This window comes from Triticum urartu, chromosome 2A (assembly GCF_056163025.1).
Source record: "Triticum urartu cultivar PI428250 chromosome 2A, HENAU_Tu73, whole genome shotgun sequence".
NCBI classification, from domain to species: Eukaryota; Viridiplantae; Streptophyta; class Magnoliopsida; order Poales; family Poaceae; genus Triticum; species Triticum urartu.
The window spans coordinates 126,634,301-126,638,834 of NC_141874.1; positions in this window are offsets into that span (position 1 = coordinate 126,634,301).

Here is a 4,534-nt window from a genome sequence, read left to right on the forward strand (position 1 = left end):
AAACAGCATAATCCGGCAGGCCATGGAAACGGTGGTAAGCGCAAGGCCGACAGTAGCTTGGACTTTGTTGCAAATACCAATGCGCAGGAGAATGGCCAGCGCCGTAAGGGCAAGCAGCCCTAGAGGGGTGGAGGTTCAGGCCCCAATTTGGAGCGCTTGTTAAATCAGCCCTGTCCAAAGCATGGATCGAAGGAGAAGCCGGCATCACATCTTTGGAAGGACTGTTATATCATGCGGGATTTCAAGAATTCCAATATGTTCCAATATGACAACGGCCCTCCTGGCGGTTCCGGAGGAGGTTTCCACGGGCCGGGTTACAGAGGTGGTGGTTCCAGTTCAGGGTTTCAAGGCAACCAAACCGGACACGTCAACCAAGGGCACCAAGGCAACCAGGGAGGTTACAACCATCAGGGGAATCAGCAGCAGCAGCAGTCGGGTTATCAGAGCAATCCCAAACAGCTGAACATCAGGCAATATCATGTCTTCACTACTAGTTTGTGTAAACGTGGTCAGAAGCTTCACAAAAGGGCAGTAAACTCTGTTGAACATGCAGTACCTCAGTATTTATGCTGGTCTGAGCAACCTATTTTGTGGAGTAGAGAGGATCACCCACCCCGGGTGGATAATCCAGGTTACTTGGCCTTGGTGGTAGCCCCCCAAGTTGGGGGATACAAGTTTACCAAAGTACTTATGGATGGGGGAAGTAGTATCAACATTTTATATTATGATACATTCCGCCGTATGGGGTTGATAGATAAGAATCTTAAACCATCGAATACGGTCTTTCATGGTGCGGTGCCTGGTAAGTCTGCATATCCTGTTGGCAAGATAGCTTTGGAGGTAGATTTTGGAGATGACAATGATTCAAGGTCAGAAACATTGACATTTGAGGTGGTAACGATCAAAAGTCTGTACCACGCCTTGTTTGGGCGACCGGCCTATGCTAAATTCATGGCGAGGTCGTGTTATGTTTATCTACAGCTTAAAATGCCAGGTCATAAGGGGACTATCACAGTACATGGAAGTAGAAAGATAGCTTTGGAGTGTGGGGAAGGTGATGCGGCTTATGCTGAGTCGGTTTGTGCCACGGAAGAGTTGAAATTCTATAAGGAGCAAGTTGATCCGGCAGACATGACCTCTTTGAAAAATCCAACTACAGAACATGATCCGGCGTTGAAGTTCAAATCGGCTACAAATACTAAGATGGTTGACTTTGTTCCTGGCGATTCATCCAAACAGTTCAGCATCAGCGCTAACCTGGATCCCAAATAGGAAACCGCGCTCATCGAGTTCATCCGTGAGAATCGGGACATCTTTGCATGGAAACCTTCTAACATGCCAGGTGTACCGAGGGAACTCGCTGAGCACACGCTCAATATTGATCCTAAGTTTAAACCGGTCCGGCAGTTCCTCCGCCGCTTCAATGAAGAGAGACGGAAGTCTATCGGTGAAGAGGTAGCCCGTCTGTTGGCCGCAGGGTTTATTGTCGAGGTTTTTCATCCAGAATGGTTAGCTAATCCGGTGCTGGTTCTTAAGAAAAACGGCACTTGGCACATGTGTGTGGATTACACAGATTTAAACAAGGCTTGCCCTGTAGACCCCTTTGCTCTCCCTCGCATTGATCAGATAATTGATGCTACGGCAGGTTGTGACCGTTTGTGTTTTCTGGATGCTTACTCTGGTTATCATCAGATCAAAATGGCGGTTAAGGACCAGGAGGAAACAGCTTTCATAACTCCCTTTGGAGCCTTCTGCTATGTCTCCATGCCTTTTGGACTCAAGAGTGCCCAGGCAACCTACCAGCGATGTGTTCAGAATTGCCTTCATAAACAAATTGGCGCAATGTTCATGCCTATGTGGATGATATTGTGGTAAAATCCAGAAAGGAGGAGACATTGATAGATGACTTAAGAGAAACCTTTGACAATCTCCAGATTTATAAGATGATGCTCAATCCGGAGAAGTGTGTCTTTGGTGTCCCGGCGGGCAAGCTCTTAGGTTTTCTGGTGTCAAACAGAGGCAGTGAGACTAATCCGAAAAAATTGCAGCAATTACGTCCTTGGCTAAACCGGCGTGTATCAACGATGTTCAACGTCTGGCCGGCCGGATTACAGCGTTGAGCCGGTTTATCAGTCGCCTTGGAGAGAAGGCCATCCCCTTATATCAGATGCTCAATAAAATAGATAACTTTGTCTAGAGTGAGGCAGCTGATAAAGCGTTTGAGGATCTGAAGAGGCAGCTAGCTGAACCGCCCGTGCTCGCAGCACCAATTGATAAAGAGCCGTTATTATTATATGTGGCTGCTAATGCCCGGGCTGTTAGTGTAGCCATTGTAGTAGAGTGCAAGGAGCTTGGCAAGGAATATCCGGTTCAACGGCCGGTTTATTATATCAGCGAGGTGCTCATTGAGTCAAAACAGAGGTATCCGGATTGGAAGAAGCTGGTGTATGGAGTGTTTATGGCAAGCCGGAAGCTTAAACATTATTTTCAGGGCCATCCCATTACAGTGGTCAGTTCAGCTCCTCTGGGAGACATCATTCAAAACAGAGAAGCAACCGGCCGGGTTGCCAAGTGGGCTATTGAACTTGGACCTCACGGGCTCAAATATATACCCCGCACAGCGATCAAATCCCAGGCACTCGTGGACTTCATCAATGATTGGACGGAGTTACAGGCACCTAAAGAGAAACTAGATAATACATATTGGACTATTCATTTTGATGGGTCCAGATAGTTGGAGGGCTCGGTGGCTGGAGTCGTGCTAACTTCCCCACGAGGTGACAAGTTTTGTTATGTCCTCCGTTTAATGTTCCCTTGTACTAACAATGGAGCTGAATATGAGGCTTTGCTCCATGGTCTTCGGATGGCTAAGGAGATGAATTTGAGCCGGGTTAAGTGCTTTGGTGATTCAGATCTGGTGGCTCAGCAGGTGTCTGGCACTTGGGATTCTAAAGACCCACTCATGGCTGCATATCGGCGAGAGGTGGACACGGTGGCTGGTCACTTTAAGGGTTATCAGGTGGACCATATAGACCAGCGGAAGAATGAAGCGGCGGACGCTTTAAGTCATCTTGGTTCCCAGCATAAACCGGTCCCGCCCAACGTCTTTCTTGATGGGTTGCATAATCCGTCAGTCAAAGTGCCAACCGAAGAAGAATTGGCTATTCCTGATCCGGAGGCTCGGTTGGTAGCAGCTCTGCATGCCATACCGGATTGGACAATCCCGTATCTGGCTTACATGAACCGGGGCGAGTTACCAGATGATGAAACATTGTCCAGACAGGTAATCCGGCGTTCCAAATCCATGACCATACTCAACGGGGAGTTACATCATTACAGTGTTTCAGGAGCAATTCAGCATTGTGTTTCTCCTCAAGAGGGTTGTGAGATTTTGCGCAAAATCCATGAAGGGGACTGCGGTCACCATGCCGGTTCAAAGTCTTTGGTGGCTAAAGCTTTTCGCCATGGTTTTTACTGGTTGACGGCGCATGCTGATGCGGAAGATTTAGTCAAGAGATGTGATGGATGTCAAAAATTTGCCCGCCGTGCGCACGTTCCGGCTCAAGAGTTGCGGATGATTCCAATTACATGGCCGTTTGCAACTTGGGGGCTTGATATGGTTGGACCCTTCAAGCGTTCTAAGGACAAAAATACCCACCTGTTAGTAGCAGTTGATAAATTCACTAAATGGGTGGAGGCAGAGCCAGTCAGTAAGTGTGATGCAGCCAGGGCGGTTCAATTCATCAAGAAGGTGATATTCCGGTTTGGCTTTCCACACAACATCATAACAGATAATGGTACTAATCTTTCAAAAGGGGAGATGGAAGAATTCTGTCAACGTGAGCACATCCGACTTGATCTAGCATCGGTGGCTCACCCCCAATCTAATGGTCAAGCAGAGAGGGCAAATCAAGAAATTCTACGGGGTATCAAACCAAGGCTTATGGTTCCCTTAAAGCGGGCGCCGGGTTGTTGGGTTGAGGACCTACCTTCTGTCTTATGGAGCATCAACACCACACCCAATAGGTCTATGGGCTACACACCTTTCTTCATGGTCTATGGAGTGGAGGCGGTTCTTCCTAGTGACATCCGTCACGATTCGCCCCGTGTGGCAGCTTATGTTGAAGCTGATAATGAGAAGGCACGTCAGGATTCTCTGGACCTGTTGGATGAAGAGCGTGATCTTGCAGCAGCACGATCGGCGATTTATCAGCAAGATCTCCGATGTTATCACAGCCACCGGGTTAAAACCAGAACCTTTCAAGAAGGTGATTTGGTGCTCCGGCTCATCCAGGATCAGACTGATATGCACAAGTTATCCCCACCTTGGGAAGGACCATTCGTGGTCAGCAAAAATCTGCACAACGGGTCTTACTACCTCATTGATGTTCGAGAGCATAAAGACTCACGTCAATCGGAGGAGGAGACCAAGCGGCCATGGAACATAGCTCTTCTTCGGCCTTACTATACTTGAGCCATAGGCTCTTCCTATGTACATATTTATGATAATGTATATATTATAATAAACCGGAGC